Source organism: Primulina eburnea, chromosome 10 (assembly GCF_022965805.1).
Source record: "Primulina eburnea isolate SZY01 chromosome 10, ASM2296580v1, whole genome shotgun sequence".
NCBI classification, from domain to species: Eukaryota; Viridiplantae; Streptophyta; class Magnoliopsida; order Lamiales; family Gesneriaceae; genus Primulina; species Primulina eburnea.
This window is the reverse complement of record NC_133110.1, coordinates 12,309,673-12,336,843: the sequence shown is the minus strand read 5'-3', so window position 1 is coordinate 12,336,843 and position 27,171 is coordinate 12,309,673. Positions and strand designations below refer to the sequence as shown.

Here is a 27,171-nt window from a genome sequence, read left to right as displayed (position 1 = left end):
AATATAATAAGTCGATGAATATTACTAGTATAGTATAAGAAAAGTAAGGTGCGATAAGTTTGGACATCCATTTCTAGTATGAGAAACTGCGGGATAAGTCAAAATTCGGGGCTATAGTTGAATAGAACTAAGTCACCATAAGTTGTTTTAAGTTGCGATTCACAAACGAGGACTTTGATAGACAAATTTATTTAGGATTGAGGAGACGTAAGGACAGCTTAATATTTATCTTATCAGAGTAGCGCATCGGAAGCGTGGATTATTAAGATTCTAGAATTAAGAGTCTAAACTTTTTGTTTATCAAGGATAAGCGAATTACGGGGACGGAATTTCTTTTAAGGGGGGGAGGGTTGTAGAACCCGTTAAATCAGACTGCGTATAAGCCATGCATAATTCTAGTATTTAAAATTAAAATGATTTTTATTGTATGAGTATTTAAATTCTTTTCTTTAAATTTATTCATTTTACGCAGTAGTTTAATTGTTATCTTTTCAGTTAATTAAGTGAGGCCGGACTGGGGATGGAGTATTGAGATAAGTTAATAAAGACTTATTTAAGAAAAGGTAATTTAGCATGTTAGTAAATATATTTTAAAAAGTTGGCATGCATGCAAGTTATTAAACTTCTTTGGTATTTTATTTAATTGTTTTTAAAGCATTAAATTCAGGTTTATTTCATTAATTTATGTTTAATTATTTTTATGCATTTTAGGCATAATTCATGCATGATAGGATTTGTTTCATGAAATTTTAAAAGTTCATGCATTAAAGATTTTTAAGTTGTATTTCACGCCCGAACGAGGATCGGAGACCGGAGAATTTTCAGGAAAATTATTTTAATTACATGATTAATTTTTATTAATTAATATAAGATGTTTTTAAGTGTATTTTTCAAAAATGAGATTTTTCTGGTAATTTTTACCCACATGATTTTATTTTATCGGTACGTAAATTTTATCGAATCGGGGGACTTTTTGAAGGTTCAGCTAATATTTTCAAAATCTTTCCAACACGAAATATTTTTCGGGAGTGTGTTTGGATTTAATGAGCCTACTTGTAAGCTTTTTGGGCTTAATTATCTTTTAAAGTTTTTAATTATTAAATTAGGGCCCATTATTTTGTAATCTACTATTTAAATAATACCCTAAACCTAACTCTATTATTATCAGCCGCCCCACCCACTCTCCAGCAGCCTTTTTGGGCATGAAAACCAGCATCAACATTTTTCCTCCATTGTTCTTTCAAGAAAGGTCCACTCTCCGCTCCTCCGGCGCCTCCCCGACACGAAATTCTTCAAGTTTTCGAGATAAATCATCAAGGCACGCTCGTATCTCGTTTTATCTTCATTCACGCCATATTATTGCTGTTATTTAAGTAAATGCATGAGGCTTTGGTTCGGTTATCATGAGGATGCATTTTACTCAAGTTCTTGTTGTGTTTTTGCAATCTTTTGTTGGGATCTCACGTTTTCTTGCATCATTGTGTAAAGGGGCTGCCGATCTTCATGCTAGGGAACTTTCACGTTGAGAATAATGAGGTTAAGATGCTAGAGTCAAGGTTTGGTCGATAACTTTAAGGGCCGATCGGTGTTGGTTGTAGGGTGGTTCGGTATGGCAAGATCTAAAGTTTTGGGGTGTGCTGCAATGCATGGCTCAATTCCAGCCAAGGAGCTGACCCCCTTGGGTTTGTGACGGGGTTGGGAGAGGACCATGAGCAGCTGGTCAAGGTCTAGGAGTCGGTCGAAGAGCTAGGTGGAGTTGTGACTCGGTGGTCTCTTGCGGAGCGCCTTCGTGAGGATCGCACGGGTCTGGGTTTTGGGGGGCAGTAATGTCAGCTAGGTTTGGTCAAGGAGAGTCTCTTGGGTTTGAACTTTGTCCTAGTATGGTTGGTTAGGCGCTGGTCTTCGTAGTCTTGAGCTAGGATCGATAATTTGCAAGTTTATTGAATTATGGTTGAAGATGTCTTGCACAGAAATTTCCAGCAGCCTAAGGGGCCTGGTCGAGGGGTTTAAGGGGCTGGTTTTGAAGGTTTTAAGGGTGTTAATATGTTTATAAGGTATGGAAAAAGGTTGGGAGAAATTTGGTTAAGTTTTGGGTCGATTCGGGTTAAAACCGGGACCCCGGTCCAAGTTTTAAAACGAATATGTTAAGTTATGAATTTGGGCTCGATTTTACGTCTAAGGAATGCTTTTAAAAAAATTTTGGGACATTTTAAGGAGTTCGGTAAGCTTCGGATCAAAATAATGAGTTTTGATTTATCCGGGATTTAGTCACTGCACGAAATATTAATTAAAGAATTAATTGAAACGCCTAGATTTAAGTTTAGTAAAATTATGGAAAATTATATTTAAGCTCAAATAATTATTATAAGTTCAAGTTTTTAATTTGGGAATTTTATACTAAGGTTTGATTTAATTCGGGATTAAAGCGCATTATTATGTTGTATTTAAGGATTAATTTAAAAGTCATCAATTTAAGCCAAATAAAATATGGGAAAATTCTTATAGGCTTAAATAATTATTTGGGACATGTTAGAGTCAATGGAATTAAGAAAATGTCAAAAACATAGAATTTTACGCCTAGGGGCAAAATGGTAATTTTTGGGTTTCCAGGGGCAAAATGGTCATTTTGCACACGGGGTGAGATGTTGGTCCTGACAGCGCCCTGAGCATAAATAATGATATTTTTAAATGTTCATGCATCACGTTTACGATTTTTACGCTATTATAATAATTATGGTGCATGTTTGGTTTAAAAGAATTAAGAGAGAAAAAGTTAAAGTGAAGAGCACTCCGTCTCCACCGCGCCGCGTCGTTATTTCGTTTGTTTTCTGTCAAAACAAACCAAGACATGTTTATATCTTCTTTCACTCGTCAATCAAGCCATATAGGTATTTTTAAATATCGCAAGTACATGATTTTAATGCAAGAAGATCGAAATTGGTCATATTTAATGATGTTATTTAATTATATCACGTGCAAAATATTCATTTTGAGATTTATGCGATATTGCTGGTGGCCACTTTACTATCATGGGATTATTACTTCACCCGGTCGCCGGTTACCGATCATGGGAGCATTACTAAATCCGATTGCCAGTTACCGGTCCGATCGCCAGTTACCGGTCAGTTCAGTTATGTACCACCCAATATACTGTGGCATTAGTCTGATCAGAATTCATTACTTAATCCGATCGCCAGTTACCGGTCCGGTCGCCAATTACCGGTCAGTTCAGTTCAGGGGCCACTTGCGTAGAACATAATCTCAACAGAAAATTATTACATGTTATTTCAGTACAAGGCTCCAAGGAGCAAACATTTTTTTTCTACAATTTTCAGTTCAGTTATGCACGTATTATAATTGCTCATGACAAGTTATTTTACGAGTATGCCTCATGACATGATATTTTTGTCTCATGCAAATTTTACTATATTATTTACTCGTTATTTACAATATATGCATGCTGAGTCTTTAGGCTCGCTATACTTGATTGTTGTAGGTACTGATGATGTCGGGGCTGAGGGCGGAGACCAGTGAGCTAGCTTGGGTCGGCAGTAGTGGCACCCGAGGACCTCATTTACAGCACTTGCCATTTTTTTATGCTCAAACTTTTTATCAGTTGTTGAATACTTTAACTTGTTATTTTGGCGAGTAATAATTTCTTCCGCTGCTATTTTGAACATTTAAACTTGATTTATAAGTTGATTTTGTGAATGAGGCAATTTTGATTATTTTAAAAAGAAAAAATTTTAATTTTTCCGCAAAGTTTCAAAAATGAATTTTCGGGCCGCTATACAAACGAACCACCAAATAACACCTAAATACATCTCATAAAATATCTAAATGCAGTAGCACAAGCCCGTCGATGCCCAACGAAGTCTGCAACAAATAACTTCAAGAACATATCACTAACATAATTTTCAGAAAACGCAATTTGAGCAGTCCCACGAAAATGGTCATAACTCACTCAATTTTTATCCAAATATTTCGAATTTTATATCAAATCGAAGGTATCAAAAAGTTCTACAATTTTGACTTTGAAGTTTTCTCAGAATCACGACCGAAAAGTCGCAGTTTTAAAAATGATAGCAAAAACGAGTTTTCAAATCTAAAATTATCTCAAAACTGATCCGAACCGTTTTCCGCTCAAACGACGAACGTCACTCATATATTTTTACGCAACAACGCAACACATAATATGACATGATCGATGCAGCAAAAGAAAGAATATACGTGTCTTTTGATGATAAACTTTACCGACACGGCGATACCGAAGCGGAGAAAGAATCGAGGTTGATCCGGGACGATGGTGGCTCGATTATCTTGCAATAAAATCGCCGAAAACTTGCTGGAAAATTGAGGGGAAGGGGGCGGCTGCTTGTTCTCTCAAGAACCCTAAGTTTTCTTTCTTTAAAAATCTGAAAATGAATGTGTAGGTGTGTTGTGTGTTTTAGTGTGTGTAAAAACATGTGAGTTTGTGTGAGTGTGTGTAACGTGTGTGTGGGTTTTTAATTAGGAGAAATTAGTGCTAAATTAACTAATTAAAATACTAACTAAAGGTTGACACAAACTAATTTAATCAAACTCCTCCATTAAAATAATTACACACTAATTTTAAAAGTTCTAAACTATTAAATTACTAAATACATAAATAAGGCTTTTAAAATACTAAAAACTTCTGGTCAAAAAAAAAAATACTAAAAACTTAATAAACTATTTAAAATGCCTCATCTTAAACTTAAAATAAAATACCACACTTTAAATTGCTAACAATCGTCACCGGTCTTTTCCTCGATCCCGCCTCGAGTAATCGCCTGGACATGAAACTCAAAAAAACATTTTAACGTGCATCAATTAAACATAAATATTAAAATAATGCAAATTCTTAAATCGTGAACTAAAACCCAAATCAATGAATTAAACATGCATTAAAACCATTTAATAAAATATTTAAAGAATTTAATAACTTGCACGCACGTGGTACATGTGGATCTCAAATTTTCGGGACGTCACAATCTGTCCCCCTTAATTTGAATTTCGTCCCCAAAATTCGCTTATCCTTGATAATCCAACAGTTAGATTCTTAACTCTAGTGTCCCAACAATCTATGCTGCCGCTGCGCTACTCTGATAAATAAATTTTTAAATCCTAGGTTGTCCTTACGACTATTCAATCCTAATTAGATTGCCTACCAAAAATCTCGTTCGTGAATCACAACTTAAAACGACTTATGGTAACTTAGCCTTACTTTACTATGACCTCGAATTCTGACTTTCCTCACTTTTCTCAATATTAGAAATGGAAGTTCAAACTTGTCGTATCTTACCTTCCTTATACTATACACGTATTGTTCAACGACCTATTACATTAGCATTTACGCAGTTCAACTTAAGAACTCTCAGCGCCAAAGGTTACTGATCAACTTCTATCCTCGGCAATACACTTAAAAGTTAAACCTTATCTTAACTCCATAATAATATCAGCCCAATATCCTTGAATCGAATCTTTATCTTACGACACCAACCTTACGTAATTTAGCTATTTACAAGTACATTCCAATTACAAAATTGTTGCAAATGTTAAATTTGAGTAGTGTTAATTCATAAAACCCAAAATATCTAATACCCATCTTCTACATGTTATATAAAATCTTTCTAACATCAATTACATGCTTAAATTGTTCTCTTCCCAATTACAATATAGTTGAGGCATAAGACACTTGGACCTTCCTCATTGGAACGAATGTCACACTTTGACATATCCTCAATACTTAATTAATTCTAGCGTATAAAACTTAAATGGTTTCCTTTGTTAATGATGGATTAACTCTAATCAATCAACTTCACTTATAACCCATAGAATTCTAGAATCCTCAATTCAAGATTTTAGATTTCTTTACTCAATGAAAATCTTAATATTCGTCCATTGGTAGCTTATGTTGGACACAGCTGATTCTTTTTCGTGTTTATTTCACCCAAAATTTTCATATGAACCCACATTTCCGTAGATTTGCAATTCAAACTTACGCTACCCAAATAGTTTTGGATAACATAATTCCAAACACACACATTCACTTATTCTCAAGTTGCTTAATGGATTACAAAAATTCCTCAAGGCAAGTTGTCTACCACAATCCTTACATGCATTTATCGAGTAACCTAACTATCAATCATACGACACTTTCTAGAAGAATCAAATTCCAACAAAAATATAGTCCTAACTGTTAAGATCATGACTAAAACTTATGACACCTCAAACTTAAGTGCCCAACAATTCGTTATCTCAATGTCTACTCTTATAACTTAACTAACTGATCAACTATACTTTAAATCACCATCACGTTAAATTCCTAATTTGCCACAATGTTATTTCACTAACGCTTAAATTTTCAAGCCCGATATTGATTCATCCTACAATGTCCTTGATTACCATTCGTTATAACATTATAACCTAGATATCTAAAGGTTCTAAATATCCTTTAAGCCCAAATCACCTAAAATTCCTATCATTTAAACCATTCAATTCTCACTTACTGCTAAACTAGTCCCTCAAATTTCTTAAGATAACAACATTAATTCTTAATTCTCTCGAAAATTATCCATTTTTTTATTCTCGTAAATTCCATAGTTACCCATAGATTCTTGGCGTTCTTAATTCCATTTTATAGGTTCTCCGTATCATAAAGTTCAAAAATTTTAAATTTATTAAACCCAAAATCAATTTCCATAACCTTGAAAAAAATTACTTATTTAACCCAGGTGTTCCTCCAAGTTCGAATGTAATCATCAAAAATTTCGGAATTTGCAATTTGGCCCTTAGAGTCCTTGAGAATTACCATTTTGGCCCTACAACCACACGAAATTTTCATTTCCGGTCCCCAATAAAATTTTCGATTTTTGCCTCATTAAACCTTAAAATTCTAAAAACTTAGAATTTAATCCCAAACTTCGGTAAATTCGAAAATAGTCCCTTAGAAATATTTTTTGCACTTAGGTCCTCAAATTATTTTTTATTACAATTAGGTCCTTAAAGTCCTCAATTCGCACAATTCAATCCTTAAACCCAACTAGGGGGAGCATGCATCCTAAATAAATTCTACGCTTTTTATACCTCCAAAGATCGTCGTAGCCCCAAATCATTAATCCTTACACGGAGTTCTCAAAAAGCAAATCAGCTAGCAACCACGAACCATCAGTAGTTTTTTAGAAAATCTACAAGTCCCAAAAGCATTCATAATTTTCGAGTTTAACTTATGACCCACAAGTATAACATCAGTACTACTAACCAAAAATTAATATAGACAAATCATTTCCGACTTTTCCTAACGCCCAAAAGCAGAATTCTTACACATGTCCAATTCCACCGCATCAGCATGCAAGAAAATTAAATAATTTCTCATTTCATGTCGTAACATGCATAAAAGTTTTAAGGATCCAATCTCAATTCGTAATGACAAATAAACCTGTACTCTAAAACGTATATCATGTAAACATACAGGTGATTGCATTAAAACATGCACATGTTGAAATCATGACTTAACGCTTGCTACATAATCATAAATTTGAAACTTTAAAACTTATAGACTTGAGGTGTGACTTCGTGAGCTTCTTGCGACTGGCAGTAGGCATAACCCTTTACAAGAACACCGCTCTGATACCAACTGTAACGTACCGTACTTTTGCTACTTATAATTTTCGGAAAAATTAAAAATTTTCTTAAATAAAACATGAACTTTCAAAATCCGGTAAAATAACTGTACCACTCAACTATTTGTTGCAAACAAATATCTAAAAATAGAGTTTGACAAAAGCGTTTGAACATTTTCATAAAACTTCAAAACATGGGCGGTCCTCGGGTTTGCCTCCCGCTCAGTCCAAGCCTGCCCCTTGGTCGCCACCTCATGTCTCCTCATCAACATACTCACCTGCATCGATCAAGTCTAGTAAGTCTAAAGACTCAACACGTATAAACTGGGAAATAGCGAATACTACATAATAAAACCGCATGCAACTTTAAAAATAGAACATACATACTTGAACTTGAATTTAACATGCTTGAAACTTGAACATCGTGAGCTTAACTTAGACGTGCCATCAACGTGAGTTTTTCTTAAACATTATCGTAACATAAACTTGAGCGTATAAAGCATAATTTTGCGTAGAGGCATGTTTCAAAGTAAGTGACCCATAACATAATAAGGCCTGATCAGACACACCACAGTACTGGGCTGACAGGGACGTATCCACTGCCGCATACATAAGATCCCCGTTCATAAGTTTAACAGGTGGATTGGTCCATGTTCATAAGTTTAACGCTTTCCAATCCCGATCTGAACCCGTTCATAAGTTTAACGGGGCGGAGAGGTCCTCGGCAACGTTCACCGACTTCCAAACCCATTCATACATTTGGTCACAAAGCAATTAGCATACCTCAAAACTTTAAAATGTTTTCTTTTGCACGTCATCATACTTACTTGGCGTTGAGGGATTCGTTAGACTTCGATTAGGGCCGTTGCTGCACATACTAACATGAATTTAAATACTTAACTTGCATGTCTTAGATGTAGGTACTCGAGCTCACACAAAAGTGAATAAGTAGCTTATGACATTCTAGTTCGCTCCGGACTTGACCTCGTTTAATCATCGTACTAAGCCATGAGATAGAACCCCAAAACAAATCCTATATTTTTACATAAATATCTTTTATCCTTCATACTAAACCATGATATAGAACCCCGAAGCAAATCCAAAAAAATTAAATAATTTTTTTTTAATATTTTTTTTTAAAGAGGGGTACACGGACCCCGTGTAGGGGTCCGTGTACAGGTCCGGGTAGGCTCTGGAATTTCGTATTTTTGAAGGAAAACGGACACGGACTCTGTGTAGGGGTCCGGGTAGGCACTGGACTTGCAAACTCACGAAAATTCACTAACTTATTCATTCACCCTTTCAATCCAAGCCTAAGGACCATGAACAAACACCTCAAGACTCATCCTAGGATGTTATTACATTGATTCAAACTCATACAAACACCCTGAAAGTTCCCAAACATCGACAAGTAACTTCAATTCAACAATAACCCGTAATTCGGCATCGTTTCGCTTCCTACGACTTCTATTACATCCCAAGCCAATCCCGACCCAAACTGTAAAGGCCCGAAAATTCGTGTTTGAGAATTTGCGGAAAAAATTGAGAATTTTATCTTTAAATAAATAAAAGGCCTCATTCATTTATTAATTTGATAAATAAAGTTTAATGTTCAAAATGACAGCGGAAGTATTTAATGTTTGCAAAATAACCGTAAAAAAATAATCCAACGACAGATAAAAATATCTGATCATAAAATAATAAATACTGAAAAATGAGGTCCTCGGGTTCCACTACTACCGACTCGAGCTGGCTCACTGGTCCTCGCCCTCGGTCCTGACATCATCAGTACCTACAACAATCAAGTCTAGTGAGTCTAAAGACTCATCATGCATATATCGTAAATAACGAGTAAATAATATAATAAAATTTCATGGGAGTAAAAATATCATGTCATGAGGCATAACGTGAAAATAACTTATCATGAGCAATTATAATACGTGCATAACTGACTGAAAATCATAAGTGAAATGTTTGCTCAATAGAGCCCTGTAATGAAATAGCATGTAATAATTTTCTGTTGAGATTATGGTCTACGCTAGTGGCCCCTGCACTGAACTGAACTGAACTGACCGGTAACTGGCGACCGGGTGAAGTAATGAACGTCTGATCAGATTAATGCCACAGTATACTGGGTGGTACAAACTGAACTGACCGGTAACTGGCAACCGGGTGAAGTAATAATCCCATTATAGTACCTACAACAATCAAGTCTAGTGAGTCTAAAGACTCAGCATGCATATATCGTAAATAACGAGTAAATAAATAATAAAGTCGCATGCAAGTGAAAATATCCTGTAATGATTTGTAACATAAAATATCATTTCAATGGTAATTATAGAACGTGCATAACTGAACTGAAAATATCATTGTAAAAATGTTCTCTCCTTGGAGCCCTGTAATGAAATAACTTGTAATGATTTTCTTGGTGAGATTATGGTCTACGCAAGTGGTCCTTGAACTGAACTGACCGGTAACTGGCGACCGGGCCGATAACTGACGACCGATAACTGGCGACCGGGTGAAACTTATCGGTAACTGACGACCGGACCGGTAACTGACGATCGAGAACTGAACTGACCGGTAACTGGCGACCGGGTGAAATAATAATCCCAAGATAGTAAAGTGACCTTAAGCAATATCACATAAATCTCAAAATGAATATTTCGCACGTGATATAATTAAATAACATCATTAAATATGAATAATTTCGATCTTCTTGCATTAAAATCATGTACTTGCGATATTTAAAAATACCTACATGACTTGATTGAAGAGTGAAAGAAGATATAAACATGCCTTGGTTTGTTTTGACAGAAAACAAACGAATTAACGACGCGGCGCGGCGGAGACGGAATGCTCTTCACTTTCTTACTTTTTCTCTCTCTTAATTCTTTTAAACGAAGCATGCACCATAATTATTATAATAGCGTAAAAATCGTAAACGTGAATGCATGAACATTTAAAAATATCATGATTTGTGCTCAGGGCGCTGCCACGACCAAAATCTCACCCCGGGTGTAAAATGACCATTTTACCCCTGGAAACCCAAAAATTTCCGTTTCAACCCTGGACCTCTAAAATTGACCCGAAGCTTACTAAACTCCTTAAAATTTCCCAAAACATATTTAAAAATATTCCTAGACGTAATTTCGAGCCAAAAATACAACTAAACCGATTCGTTTTAAAAACTTTGATCGGGGTCCCGGTTTTAACCCGAATCGACTCGAAACTCAACCAAATTTTTCTCAACTTTTACCACACCTTATAAACATCTAAAATACCCTAAAACCATTAAAATTAGACCTTAAAACTTTCGAACAAATCCCTAAACGGCTGCTGGAAAAATCCAGCAAGTTACCAACCGTAACCCGAGTGCACCGAATTCACGTTCTAACCTTCCTAGACCAAACCATCGAGGACCAGCCATGATTCGACCTCGCCTAGGCCTCCCTAGGACCTACTGGACTCACTTGAAACGAACCTACAGCCCCATGCAAGCCCTCAACCCCCGCACACTCCAAGACACACAAGGAAGCACCCCTCGTTCACTAGCCCTCACTCGACGCCAACGCTTAGACCACCCCTAGGCTACGACCAGCTGCTGTTGAGCCCTTCTTGGCCATGCCTCAACCCCCTCAAGGGCTGCACCGTGGTTTGTTTAGGCTCTCCTACAGCTGGAACTCTTCCCACCACCCCGATCAAGCCACAACGACCAAAATGAAACAAACTCAATCGGATATTCCCACAACTCATGCAACCTTCGACTCCAGCACTATTTTCCTTAACCCATGACAGCAATAAACCTCTTCACAATGACCCTTATCAGCAGAACTAGTCAGCCTTTGCACTAAGCAAGAAAAGCGTGAGTTTCATGCACAATAAATCAAGATTCACATCAAACTTTTCTAAAAAACATAAACACCATGTAGATCGATAAATTTATAAACAAATACATGATTTTTAGCATATTAATGGAGTGAGTGATGAGAAAATGAAAATACAAGCGTGCCTTTGCGTTTATACGCTCGAAACCTAGAAGAACCACGTGAAGGGGAGGCACCGGAGGAGCTAGGGACGACCTTGCTTGCAAGAAAACTAAGGGGCCGAAGCTTGCTTATGGAATGGGAGAAAAAAATGCTGCTGAAAAACGTGGGGAGTGGCAGCTAAAAAGTGGAGTGGGCGGCTGCCAAATGGAGGTGGGAGATTAGGGTCTTAATGATAGGTTTAGATATAATATAATTAGTATAATGGACGTTTAATTAAAATTAATGATGTTAAGTTGAATTTTAGGCCCATTATGCATAAAATAATCCCATTAAGCCCAAAAACACACTCAAAAATATTTTGTTTACGTACATTTTTTGAAAATATTTCCCGAGCCCTCAAAAAGTCTCTCGTTTTGTTAAAATTTGCGTACCGATGAAAAATATGCTCTAGCGGGTAAAAATACCCAACAAATCCCATTTATTGAAAAAATACATTTAAAACATCTTATAATAATTAATAAAAATTAATCATGTAATTAAAATAATTTTCTTGAAAATTTCCCGGTCTCCGTTCCTCGTTCGAGCGTGAAATGCGTCTAGAAAAACTAATGCATGAACTTCAAAAATTTCATGAAATAAATCCTATCATGCATGAATTATGCATAAAATGGATAAAAATAATTAAACATAAATTAATGAAAGGAACATGAATTTAATGCTTTAAAAACAATTAAATAAAATACCAAAGAAGTTTAATAACTTGTATGCATGTCAACTTTTTAAAATATATTTACTAACATGCTAAATTACCACTTCTTAAATAAGTCTTTATTAACTTATCTCAATACACCATCTACAGTCCGGCCTCACTTATTTTACTGAAAAGATAACAATTAAACTACCACGTAAAATAAATAAATTTAAAGAAAAGAATTTGAATACTCATACAATAAAAATCATTTTAAATTTAAATACTAGAATTATGCATGGCTTAAATACGTGGTTTAATTTACGGGTTCTACACAAACGAACCACCAAATAACACCTAAATACATCTCATAACATATCTAAATGCAGTAGCACAAGCCCGTCGATGCCCAACGAAGCCTGCAACAAATAACTTCAAGAACATATCACTAACATAATTTTCAGGAAACGCAATTTGAGCAGTCCCACGAAAATGGTCATAACTCACTCAATTTTTATCCAAATATTTCGAATTTTATATCAAATCGAAAGTATCGAAAACTTCTACAATTTTTACGTTAAAGGTTTTCTCAGAATCACGACCGAAAAGTCGCAGTTTTAAAAATGATAGCAAAAACGAGTTTTCAGATCTAAAATTATAAAACTGATCCGAACCGTTTTCCGCTCAAACGACGAACGTCACACATATTTTTTTACGCAACAACGCAACACATAATATGACATGATCGATGCAGCAAAAGGAAGATTATACGTGCCTTTTGATGATAAACTTTACTGACACGGCAATACCGAAGCGGAGAAAGAAGCGAAGCTGATCTGGGACGATGGTGGCTCGATTATCTTTCAATAAAATCTACGAAAAACTTGCTGGAAAATAGAGGGGAAGGGGGGCGGCTGCTTGTTCTCTCAAGAACCCTAAGTTTTCTTTCTTTAAAAATCTGAAAATGAATGTGTAGGCGTGTTGTGTGTTTTAGTGTGTGTAAAAACGTGTAAGTGTGTGTGAGTGTGTGTAACGTGTGTGTGGGTTTTTAATTAGGAGAAATTAGTGCTAAATTAACTAATTAAAATACTAACTAAAGGTTGACATACACTAATTTAATCAAACTCCTCCATTAAAATAATTACACACTAATTTTAAAAGTTCTAAACTCTTAAATTACTAAATACATAAATAAGGCTTTTAAAATACTAAAAACTTAATAAATTATTTAAAATGCCTCATCTTAAACTTAAAATAAAATATCACACTTTAAATTGCTAACAATCATCACCGGTCTTTTCCTCGATCCCGCCTCGAGTAATCGCCTGAACATGAAACTCAAAAAAAACATTTTAACGTGCATCAATTAAACATAAATATTAAAATAATGGCAATTCTTAAATAGTGAACTAAAACCCAAATCAATGAATTAAACATGCATTAAAACCATTTAATAAAATATATAAAGAATTTAATAACTTGCACGCACGTGGTTCATGTGGATCTCAAATTTTCGGGACGTCACAATCATGTGAGGCCCGGGGCCGAAGAGGGTTTGCACGGACAATGAGCGGCTTCTGGCAGGCTTCTAGGTGGAGGGAACATGAATGAACCGACCCACACGGAAATGAGAGGGATTCCGAGACTGTTCAATGTAATGGACTGTACAGTTGAAGAGGGCTTAAAAGATTTGATTGGTACTACTCATATCACGAAGGTGCATCTTCTTTTCGGTAGCTCATCACACAAGAACTCCAAAGTTAAGCGTTCTTGACTTGGGGCAATTTTGGGACGGGTGACCTCCCTGGAAGTTTTCCAGGGTGCGTGTGAGTGAGGACATAAGCACGTTGGAAAGACCCGTCTTGAAACAGTGAGAACAGTCGTCGAATCTAGGGCGTTACAAGTGGTATCAGAGCCGACCTCTCTTAGTACGGTGTGGTTCGGGGACGAACCAAGCGGAAGCTGGTGAGCATGTGAGGCCCGGGGCCGAAGAGGGCGGGGGGTGATCGTCGGTGCCATCAGTTGCACGGACAATGAGCAGTTTGTGGAATTGTCGCAATATTAGCGACGGTTGATATCGCTATTATAGCGACAGGTGTTAGTAAATTGTCGCTAAATTTAATAGGCGACGGTTTTAATAAAATCCGTCGCTATATAGCGACGGTTCAGGAAAAACCGTCACTATAATAGCGACGGTTTTATTAAAACCGTCGCTATGCCTTTCGTTTTTTTGTAGTGAACCACGCTATGAATGACAGTTGTAAGTTTATCCACTCTCAAATCCAAATCACGTTCTAATAACTTCACTACTCTATTCTTCAATTCTAAAGCCATCAATCTTTGTTCCTGAAGTAACAATCAATATCTCATCCAATAATCGGACAACATAAATCTTCAATGGCTTATAAAAAAACATGGTCTGAATCTCTTTCAGCCGATACAAGATCATTTTCCACGAACTTAGGAATCTCTTAATTCGTGTTTAATAGTAATTCTTGAACTTCCTTATCAAACCCATTAAAGTAAACATTGATCAACATCGAACTCAAGGCAGATTCTTGAGGTAGACCCCTGCCCAAACAAACCCTACCCAATTCAATGTTGACTATCTTACATTCAAACAACCTTTTTATCAAATCTAGAAATGCCTTATCTTTAATTTTCTCACCCAGTATCAAAAACAACTTATCAATATGGCCAAAACTAAATAATTCACGATCAAATTTAACAATAAATCACCAACTTGGGTTCACCACCGAATTATTTAAATACCAAATCGATGTGTGGCGGCCCAAGTTTGCTCGCTTGTCATAGCAAAAGGTAACAAACCTAAAAACTTATGCATAAACCATAAAACTTGTTTGAACTCTCTCCAAAGTAACTCTTTTATTACACATATATCTAAATAGAACATATTTTTAAATGTTAGTTTTCTAAATATATATATATATATATATATATATATATATATATATATATATAAAACATTCAAAACAACACTTTATTTTCCACTTTTTTCTATTATATTTTTATGGAAAAGAATTTCGACAATAAAAATATAAGCTATAAACTTTACACACATTATTGTAGTTCTTCGCAGTGAAATTTGATGGATCTGACTGCTCTAATGGCATAGTATTTTTGGGAACTTAAAAGCATGAAATATCACTATATCAGTAACTATATCTTTTTAATTATTTATAATATTATATTATTATTTTATATAATATAACAATTTTAAGTCACACCATAAATTCAACATGTGTTTTTCGATTCGATCACCGGTCCGGTTATGAAGGTTATCCGGTTATGAAAACATTGAAGTATACTTTTGTTTCCAACATCAGTCACAGAAAAATTGTGTTTCAACGTTTACGGTTGTTCGGATTAAAAAATCACGCAGTTTCCACACAGTTACGAAAATTGTGCTTCCCAGATGACTACAAGATATTGTTGCACGTCCCCTCCTCAGGTTCTCATTCAAGAAATATTCGTTATATAAGTATTCTATTCAACATTTCCTTTCCTGTCGCCATTTATACACGAGTCTTGAAGTGGGACTAACCATTTCATCTTCACGCAGTTTGCGTTTCTTACCCATTTTCTGCACCAATGATGCATTAAAATGATTACGCTACAGCGAAACAAGGAAAAAATGAATCGTATAACGTACTCTCTGAAATATTGATACCTGTAACTCTTTCTGCTTAGATATATCCGTGTATATTTTCTCTAGATCTTTTAACCGTTTTTTCTAGCCTCTAGCTTTCGATATGAAGAATCTCTCTTCCTGCATGTTGACCGTGTTTCTATACACGATTAAACTAAACTCCTCAACCACAAATTCTAGTCTAACTTCCTCGATGTAGAAGAGAAACAAAAGTAATATGAAGGCCTAAAGCCAAGGAGAGACTGAAAAGAAATATAGAAATCAACCAAAGAAAAACTCATCAAAAGGAAAAGGATTTGTGCACGGCGGACAGATAACAAACCATTTGATTCGATAAAGTTATGTTCTACAAGAAACAGAAAAGTCATTTTTTGAAAATGCAGCAACGATTGCCAACAAGCAAGAACCTTTAGGGAATATGATAGATAGTAGTTCATGATACAAGAAACGTCAGTTGGGTTTAAATGCTCTAGCACTTGTGCATCAATTCGATTTCTTGAACCAAACTTCGTCAAGTGGCAAGGATAAATGATGGAGAAAAAGTATCATCCCCTAATTCCCATAAAATTTATACAAAGATACAGCACTCACAATGACGGGATAGTATTGATCTCTGGGAAGAAATAGAAGCCCAGTAGAAAGTCCAGACAAGACAAAAAGGACACACAGCCATAAATATTTATCATGCGCGCATAAATGGAATTATAATTAACTCACATAGCATGCGATTGATATTCCCAATTGGTATATATTTGTGACCAACAAATCCAAAAAAGTTTTTGAAGAGAAAACTCGAACAATAGCAGGGAATACCAAAGAAGTAGAAATTGAAAACTAAATTCAATAAGAAAAATAAGATATTATGACAAGGAGCCAAATATCACCATATTCAATCAACAAGTGAGGTATTGATAACTCAAAGGGGGTAAAGTATGGGTGGTGAAGAGACAAATGAAAGAGCTGTGAGGACAGGCAGACTAAAGCAAATTATTTCTGATTGTCAAGGAAAATTTGTAGTCCACTTCATTTTTGCAATATAGCTTATGGATTGACGGTAATGATATCATTCGGTACTCGGTAGGGATCTTAATTGTGGGGAGGCAAGTAGAAACAGGTTATCAACCTGGCAATCCAATTCGTAGGAGGCAATTGACTAAAAAAAATAGCTTTCAGTACCTCAAAATAACTTTGGGCAAGTCTTTAAAAGCTGATGGGTTCCCTTGTTCTGAAACTTTTTTACGTACTTCTCTTGCCTCCTTCCTAGAAAGAGAATCAACAGCCAACCGACATACTTCAAGAAACACAAAAATATCTACTAAGATCAAAATGCTATACTACTGAGCAATATTTGCCCTGGACCATTTTATGCATTAATACTTTGTGTGACCAGTACATTACCACCAAATCACTGTCTTGGATGAAAAAAAAATTTGTCAATTGCAGACACACAAGTGTAAACATGGAATTCAAGTGATTCAAACAGAAGTTCCAGAGAGTACAGTCTCATTGCCCCTTGGTGTAACGTTCCGAAAACCGAAAAGTCCACGTGAACCACATGATGCAAATTATTAAATTTATTTGGTATTTTATTAAATTCTTTTAAAGCATAAAATGCATGTTTATTTCATTAATTTGTGTTTAATTATTTTTATGCATTTTATACATAATTCATGCATGATAAGATTTAATTCATGAAATTCATGCATTAGGATTTCTAGATGCATTTCACGTTCGAACGATGATCGGAGACCGGAGAATTTTCAGGAAAAACTATTTTATTTCACGATTTATTTTTGTAAATTAATTTAAATCATTTTTAAGTGTATTTTTTGAAAATGGGAAATTTTGGGTATTTTTACCCGCAGGATTTTAATTTTTAACGGTACGCAAATTTTATCGAATCGGGAGACTTTTTAATGGTTCGGCTAATATTTTCAAAATCATTTCAACACGAAATATTTTTCGAGATTGTATTTGGATTTAATGGGCCAACTTTTAAGCTCGTTGGGCTTAAAACTCTTTTAAGCTTTTAATTAAACAATTTAGGGCCCATTAGCCATTTGATTACTATTTAATTAACACTAAACCATTCTTTAACCTAAACCTAACCCTACCTTTCCCCCCACCAGCTGACACCCACTTGTTCATCATTATTCTCCATCGGTTTCACCATTTTCTGCTGAAGGTTCCATCGGCCAAGATCATTTCTTGAAGAAAAAAATATCTCCGGCAATCGTTCTTCGATCCCCTCGCGTCTATAACATCAAGGCACACATTTGTACCATTTTATTTATGCATCATACATGATATATATATATATATATGCTGTTATGTGAGTATTTGTTTTCTGAAACTCTCGATCCAAGTATGTGCATGGTTGGTTTTGGTTTTTGCATGTATCTTTGCATTCCATGCTTTGAAACTCACATTTTTCTGAATTCGGTGCAAAGGGCTGCGATCCTTGTGTGGTTAAGAGTTTCTGGTGTGTCGAGATGTTTGGCTTGGGATTTAGTTGAGTGGTTGAACGTTGCTAAGGAGTGGTCGAGTAGAGGGATTTCTGGGAGGGAGGCTCGGTTAGTTCATATATGGAGGTAGGGGTGGAGTCGATGGCTTGAAGACCGATCCGAGGTCTGAACCAGGTTACATGGGGTCTGAAACGTGGCTGTGGAAAGGTCTGAAGGCTGCTGGTACACCCTGGTATGGTTCAATCACGGGAAGGAGCATGAACCGTGGGTGGCTCATTTTAGTGTGGGGCGATCACGAGTGAAAAGGTTGGTGCATGGGGGTGTTTGCGTGGGTTGTTTGCATCCAGGAGAGAGCTTAGATTAGTCGAGAGGTGATTGGTTGAGGGCTGATTCGGTGGAGGAGGTTTGGCATGAATTTGGAGAGGTGAGCAAAGCGTAGACGTGGCTTGTGGAGAGAGATTAGTGTCAAATGATGTGCTGGAGTTCCAGCCGTGGGTTTATGATGATGAGGTGATAATTTTAGGATCTTTTTAAAGTTTTTAAGGTGGGTTCAAAAGTTGGAAAAGATTTAGTTGCGTTTCGAGTCGATTCGGATTAAAACCTGGACCCCGGTCCAAGTTAAAAAAAAACGAATCGATTAAGTTATAGTATGGGCTCGAGTTTACGTATAAGAACACTTTTAAAAATGTTTTGGGACATTTTAAGGAGTTTGGTAAGATTCAGGTCAATTGTAGAAGTCTTGGGGTGAAACGCTAATTTTCAAGTTTCCAGGGGCAAAATAGTCATTTTGCAACCGGGGTGAGATTTTTTATCCTGGCAGCGTCCTGAGCACAAATCATGATATTTTAAATGTTCATGCATCACGTTTACGATTTTTACGCTATTATAATAATTATGGTGCATACTTGGTTTAAAGGAATTAAGAGAGAAAAAGTGAGAAAGTGAAGAGCACTTCGTCTCCGTCGTGCCGTGTCGTTATTTCGTTTGTTTTGTGTCAAAACAAACCAAGGCATGTTTATATCTTCTTTCACTTTTCAATCAAGCCATATAGTTATTTTTAAATATCGCAAGTACATGATTTTAATACAGGAAGATCGAAATTGTTCATATTTAATGATGTTATTTAATTATATCACGAGCAAAATATTCATTTTGAGATTTATGCGATATTGCTTGTGGTCACTTTACTATCCTGGGATTATTATCTCATCCGGTCGCCAGTTACCGGTCAGTTTAGTTCTCGGTCGTCAGTTACTGGTCCGGTCGTCAGTTACCGGTTAGTTTCACCCTATCGCCAGTTATCGGTCAGTTTCCCCCGGTCTTCAGTTACCGGCCCTGTCGCTAGTTACCGGTCAGTTCAGTTCAGGGACCACTTGCGTAGACCATAATCTCACCAAGAAAACTATTACAAGTTATTTTATTACAGGGCTCCAAGGAGCAAACATTTTTACCATGATATTTTCAGTTCAGTTATGCACGTACTATAATTACTATTGAAATGATATTTTACGTTACACCTCATTACAGGATATTTTGACTTGCATGCGACTTTATTATTTATTTACTTGTTATTTACGATATATGCTTGCTGAGTCTTTAGACTCACTAGACTTGATTGTTGTAGGTAATGATGAGGTCGGGGCCGAGGGCGGAGACCAGTGAGCTAGCTTGGGTCGGTAGTAGTGAAACCCGATGACCTCATTTTTAGCATTTATTATTTTCCGAACTCAGTTTTTATCTGTTGATGAATTTTTTTAAATTGATACTTCGCAAACATTAATTTCTTCCGCTGCCATTTTGAACATTAACCTTTATTTATCGGTCTATTTTATGAATGAGGCAATTTAATTACTTAAAAAAGAAAATTCTAATTTTTCCGCAAATTTTCAAGCACGAATTTTGGGCCTTTACAGTTGGTATCAGAGCCTATGTTCTTGTAAAGGGTTGTACTACTACTGACCACGAGAAACTCATGAAGTCACGTCTTCGGTCTGTAAGTTTTACATTTACGCCTTTTATTTAAAGCATGAAATATTTTATCAGCATGTTTTCATGAAATATTTTATGTTCAGACTTTAATTATTCAGTATTTATTTAAATTTAAAGAAATAATGTAATTATGCATGTTGGTTATGTTTGGAATTGGAAATATCTAAGAATCCAAATATTGGGCTTTAGGAGAAGTTCAAATTGATTTGACTATATTAATTTTTGGTCAACAGTACCGATGTCCTCCTTATGGGTCATAAGTTAATCTTGATAATTATGAATGCCTTTGGGACTTGGAGAATTTCTAAGAAATTATTGATGGTTGTTGGTTGCTAGTCGAGTGAATTTTTGAGGATTTCATATAAGCAATAGCGATTGGAAGACTACGACAATCGTTAAGATTATAAATGAACAATTTGAGAATTTTAAGTATCTATAAAAATGTAAGATTAATTATGAGAATTTATTTAGGATGCATGCTCTATCTAGTTGGATTTAAGGATTGAATTGCATGAATTAAGAATTTTAAGGACCCGATTGTGATAACTAATAATTTGAGGACCTAAGTACAAAACAAAAAAAATTCTAAGGGACTATTTTCGAATTTACAAAATATTGGGATTTAATTTTTGAGTTTGAGAATTTAAAAGTTTAATGAGGGAAATATGGAAAATATTATGGGGACAATAATGCAAATTTCGAAGAGTTGTAGGGCCAAAATGTAAATTTGGAGAACTTTAAGGGCCAGATTGCAATTTTCAAAATTTTTAAGGAGTAAATGCGAACTTTTGAGGAACACTTGGGATTTTAAGAAATGTAAGACGTGTTATGGGAATTAATTTTTGGTTTAATAAACTTAAGGCTATTGAACCTTATGATACGGGAAATCTATAAAATGAAATTGGGAATACTGAGGACTCACGGGTAATTGTGGAATTTCGAGATTTAGGGAAAAATTGGATGATGTTCGAGGAAAGTAAGAATTACTTTTACAATTTTAAGAAATTTGAGAACTTATTTAGTAGTAAGTGGGAATTGAAGGTTTAAAGGATATGACTTTTCGGTTATTTAGTCTTGAAGGAAATATAGAATATTAGATATTTGGGTTATAATGTTATAATGAATGGTAATCAAGGATATTGTAGGATGAATCAATCTTAGGCGTGAAAATTTAAGCGTTAGAGAAATAATGTTAGGTAAAATTACGAATTGATCGAGCAAAACTTGCACAGTGAATGGTCCCAAAATTTGTTTTATATATGAAAGCTCGATTTAAATATCGCAAGTGCACGATAGTCAAGTTATAATAAACGTACGTGAATACGAGTATCGATCCACAGGGACTGCGTTACAATAATTTTTTATTCTCAATTAAAATTTCTTTAGCAACGATAAAGTGGTTCGGTAATTAAACTAATGTAAATCAAATAACTAAAAGAATTAAAGCGCAAAGAGAATGTATGCAATAATGCAATGATTAAGTTGGATTAAATCAAATGAAAGATGACTTTGTTGGGAATTATCAGTTCACCTACCACTCGTGTTTTAATAATTACCCTCGACTCTTACTCGTGCATTCGACGGAATTCCCTAGACTAATCAATATACTCTGTCGAGCTATATTAACACTAATCATAAACATGCAGTAATCAAGTGTCCTCAATTATTTAACAGTTTAAGATCGCCTTACGTTCTATGGAATCCTCTAGCTTTTATCCGGGTGAACTATCACTATCGACACGTACCCAATTCCGTATGTCTACTAAAATTGTAAGTTTGTGGTTTATACTATGCGATCCTATTGTTAATTAGTCTGTCGACATCGTTAACAACATGCAATAATCAAAGGAAGATAGATAGGCTTCGCTTGAAACAAGAAATAACAATAGCATAAACAAATCACTTGTAAAAACGTCAAGAAATAATGTTAAACAACGAGTACGGGTAGGATCCCCTCAAATCCCAACAAATTTAGAGTTTAGCCAACCAAATTCATACTAGAAATCAACAATCTATGCAAGAGAATAAAATACTGAATAATAAAATACTAAATATGACGATGGAAGATGGCTGCGACGCTTGGAATTCTCGAGTTCTTCGAAAGTGTTCCTTACTCCTGGCCTTCTTTTCCAGAAAAATGATGAAAATATGATGAATAATCCTCAAAGAGGCGCCCAATCTCGTGTATTAGGTTAGTGGTCTTGGATAGAGTCCATGAAAATAGAAACAAATCTCGCAGAATCTTGCTGGATCGCGTGACTCGCTAGGGCGGTAGGTTTTGACCGCTGGGGCGAGTGACTCTCGAATAAAAAACTTTGAGCCTTCTCTCTAGTCTCGCTGGGGCGGCCACTTTTGACCGCCCGAGCGAGAGATCTTCTGTTAAATTCTCTTGTCCAGGCTAGCAGTCTCGCTGGGGCGGTCAGTTTTAACCGCCCTAGCGAGAGGTCTTCTGTTCGATATCCTCGGTAAGACTAGAATGCTCGCTGGGGCGGTCAGTTTTGACCGCCCTAGCGAGGCTTCTTCGTTGTTGTGCCCATTTTCTGCCATATTTGGTTCCATTCCTACAAAATACCACAAAACACACGAGATCAGTCATATGCTAAATAATGCAAACAAAATGCAAGAATAAACTAAAACAAACTAATATGATGTATGAATGCGACTCGAAACCAACACTAAAAACACGTAAAAACGAGTCTTATCAACCCCCTCATACTAACCTTTTGCTCGCCCTCGAGTAAAATAGGTTAAAGCACGAGATTCTAAACAGACAAAATAAAAAAGAAATAACCAACACAAGAAAAAGTTAATGGTGAGTTAACAACTTTATGTTCATGCCTCAGTAAATTTTTTCACATCATAATCAAGTCATTTCACAAATAAATACTCTTTCTCATCTACAAATAAGTCTTGGCACTAATTCGAACGTGTGTGTGTGTCATGGTGGGTCTAGTCATTCGTACGTCAAATAGATCAATCATCAAGTTATGCAAGTCACTCAATTAACACTTCAATATAAATCTCACTAGCATGCATCCCCGTGTCCCTTCATCACTAACCATCATTTTGAACTTTAGTTAATTTTTAAGTGCATAGACGGGTGTCGAAAGGAAAGAAAATAAGCTCAAGTGGCGAAAAGTTGGGAGTACATCGATCATTTTCATTGTGCAATTGTCAAGACTGTGCGTCTGACTTCCTCGACTCCTTACATCTCCAACTTTTAGCCTAGGAATAGAATTTCATTCCTTTTATTTTCGGCTCCCCCTCACCTTACATCTCCTTTTTTCCAAAGTTCTTTTTACAAGAACTTTGTTATTTCAACATTTTGATGCACAATTTTCACACATGTACTCCCTAGGCTAAGAATATATCTTTTTGGATTATAGCTGGTTAGGAGTACTATATTTGAATTCAGGGTATTGACAAGGGGGCATATGGGCAGTTCAAGCTCAGTCAAATGCTATCATGCACGATCTCAATCAGTGACTTATTTCCACGGGTTTTCATGCTAAATCAATTCATACGTGATGTCTTTCAAGTTAACCAACAAGAATTTCAAATTTTACCATTATTCCTACAAAACACATATGTGCTCAAAAAGTTCAAAATTTGCACCAAACTCATGTTTCAACAATCCAGAGTATCATTCATGCATTGACCCAATCAATATTTCTCAAAGCAACATCATCATCGGCTCATAAATCATGTCAACTCACCATAAACGACTCACAATCTAACAACGAAAATACAACGACTTAAAAACCCAAATAACAAACTAAATAACTAAACAAGCAAACAAAACAAACTACCCGACCCCCTCATACTAGAGTTGTGCAATGCCCTCATCGCACAACACGAAACAGACACGAAAAACAATAACAACTTATGAATTCAAATGCAAAAATAGCAAATGCAAAAGAAAAGAAAGGGGAAACAGTGAACTCCCCTGATCAAAACTCCTCCTCCTCATCATGCTCAGGTGGTGGATTGCCCTCGTCAGCTGCAGGCGGCATAGGATACGTGTACTGGAAGTGGAAAGGTGGCGGGTATGCTGGAACAGGCGGCCGGCCGGAAGTGTCTAAGCCCAAGTGAGTCGAGATGCCCTGCACCAAGTACTCGATGTTCAGAGTGTGGGCTTGGTCGATGGCCTGATAATGAGTCTGGTAGGTGGCCCAAGCGCCCAACTCGTCGACTCGGTCTCGAATGGCACGGCGGCGTGGCTGCGGTGGTGGTGGATGTCCCAAGACCGGAGGTGGTGGAGCGGCTTGCACGTGACCGTAAAATACATCAGCGGGCAGCTCATCCCGTCTCTTCGCGTACTTGGAGGTATGAAGAGCCTCATCGATGGCTCTCAGTGGCGGTAGCCACTCATCATCGTGCGCGAAAATCACACCCGCGCGGGCACATAGCTCAGTCACGATAGTGGGGAAATAAAAGGCTAAATTGTTGCAATTGATACAGATAGTCAGCTGCCCGAATATGAGTTTGCCCACATCAATAGGCATCCCGGTATAGATCGCATAAAGAACCACCGCCCTATCCCGCTGTACATCACTCGTATGCCCTACCGGCATCAATCTCTTCGACAGAAAGGCATACCAAAGTGCCGCCTCCACCTTCAAAAATTTCTCAAGAAACACCGTATACGTTCCCGGCTGCTTCCACGTAGTGCCCGGATAACACAATGTGTGAATGATCAGATCGTAATCCGGATTCAGCACCCAAGCCTGGAATACCGAATCATCCACTGCTGGTAAACCCAACAAATCATTTATCGTTTTAGGATCATATGGGACTTGACGTCCCCTCACCCTAGCCTTATTTTCAGTCCCTTCCGGGGCGTTAGCGTAAAACTCACGTACAACCGGCACCACAGCCGCATTCGGTTGTGCTAAAAAATTCGTCCACCCTCGTCCTGCAACCTGGAACTCCTCAAAAATATTATCTAAAATCCACGAAGTACATCCCCTCTCAGGGATTGGTTTTCTATGGAGTTTAGCTTGCTCAAATCGCTCCCTAGCCCTGTCATTCACAAATATAGAGGGGGTGGATCGAGAACTAGAGGCACCGCGGGTTACCTTCGAGCGTTTGGAAGCCATGGTAAGAGTAGAGTGCACAAGTAATATGAAGTCGCCGGAAAATTTGGAAGCTCGCCGGAAAATTTTGGAAGATCGCCGGAACGTGAAGAGGCGGCGGCGTGGGTGGTGGAGAGGCGGCGGCGTGGGTGGTGGTCGGAGAGTGTAGATCTGGCCGGGAAAATCGCGTCTTGGGCTTTGCAACAATGGAGATTCACAAATATACCTGTAAATTGGCAAGAAACCACGTCAATCGCTTCAGATCTGGAGTGGAGGGGCAAAAATTTGAGAGAAAAGTGTAGGTTTTGCGAGTGGGAGAAGAGAGAAGGGAGGGCGCAGCTTTTAAACATTCGCGACTCGCTAGGGCGGTCAAAAGTGTCCGCCCTAGCGAGAGTCTGTCTGCCCGAAAATTACGAGTGCTCGCTGGGGCGGACAAAAGTGTCCGCCCTAGCGGGGGACCCTCGGTTTTAAAAATTTTAAAAAGACGCGAGTGTTCGTTAGGGCGGTCAGTTTTGACCGCCTGAGCGAGACATCCTCGACTAAAATTATTTTGAAAAGTTGTAACACTCGCGGGGGCGGTCAAGTTTGACCGCCCTAGCGAGGGATTTTCGGGAAAAAATGTTTTTGAAAATTTCGATTCCTCGCTGGGGCGGACAAAAGTGTCCGCCCTAGCGATGCATGCTCGGCCAAAAATCCATTAAAAATTTCAACCTCTCGCTGGGGCGGTTAAAATGAACCGCCCTAGCGAGGTATTTTCGAAAGCATTTTGAAAATTTTTTTTAATGCAAATGCCATGCAATTATCTAAATGCAAATGATGCAATTAATTAACTAACGAAAAAGAATAAAATAAGGAGTAGAAGTAGTTCTCAATTTATAGTCTAGAGCTCGACTTTTCACCCATGTCCTTAACGACTGTCTTGGAGCCGAGTGACTCCAATTTGTGGCTCAATCGTGCCACCAATATAGTGCTTTAATCTTTGGGCGTTCACAGTAAACGTCCCTTCCTTGCCGTCATGCAACACCACTGCACCTGATGGGAACACCTCGGCTATAACGAATGGTCCTGACCATCTTGACTTCAGCTTGCCCGGAAAGAGTCGTAAGCGAGAGTTGTATAACAACACCGCTTCACCCACTTTGAATTCTCTTCTTACAATGTGTTTATCATGGGCTCTTTTGGTGCGTTCCTTGTAAGATAGGGCAAGATCATACGCTGTACCTCGGAACTCATCCAACTGACTCAACTGCAACAGTCGTTTTTCACCTGCAAGAGCAAAATCAAAGTTCAGTGCCTTGGTCGCCCAATATGCTCTATGCTATAATTCTACGGGTAGATGACATGCTTTACCAAAAAGTAACCTATATGGTGTAGTGCCTATAGGTGTTTTGAACGCAGTACGATAAGCCCACAAAGCATCATCTAACCGAATGGACCAGTCCTTTCGATTCACATTAACCGTCTTTTCTAAAATCCTCTTAATCTCTCGATTGGACACTTCAACTTGTCCACTAGTCTGAGGGTGGTATGGAGTGGAAACTTTGTGGGTGACACCATATTTGCCCATCAGTTTATCAAAAATTTTGTTGCAAAAATGGGTGCCACCATCACTTATGATTGCACGTGGTGTACCGAATCGATTAAAAATGTGT

General features: G+C 37.1%; 1 long non-coding RNA gene across 3 annotated transcripts in view; it reads left to right on the top strand.

Moving 5' to 3' along the window:
- LOC140803122 (uncharacterized) overlaps window positions 1–3,711 on the top strand; it is a 68,821-nt gene extending 65,110 nt beyond the window's left edge. The window contains exons 2-3 of one of the 3 annotated variants that reach the window (XR_012111780.1): window positions 2,774–3,222; window positions 3,497–3,711. This is a non-coding gene — a long non-coding RNA (uncharacterized lncRNA). Of the gene's footprint in view, window positions 1–1,183; window positions 3,223–3,496 lie in introns of those variants that run through there. The other 2 variants (XR_012111779.1, XR_012111778.1) reach the window with 2 other exon arrangements.
- Window positions 3,712–27,171: the final 23,460 nt, after the last annotated feature.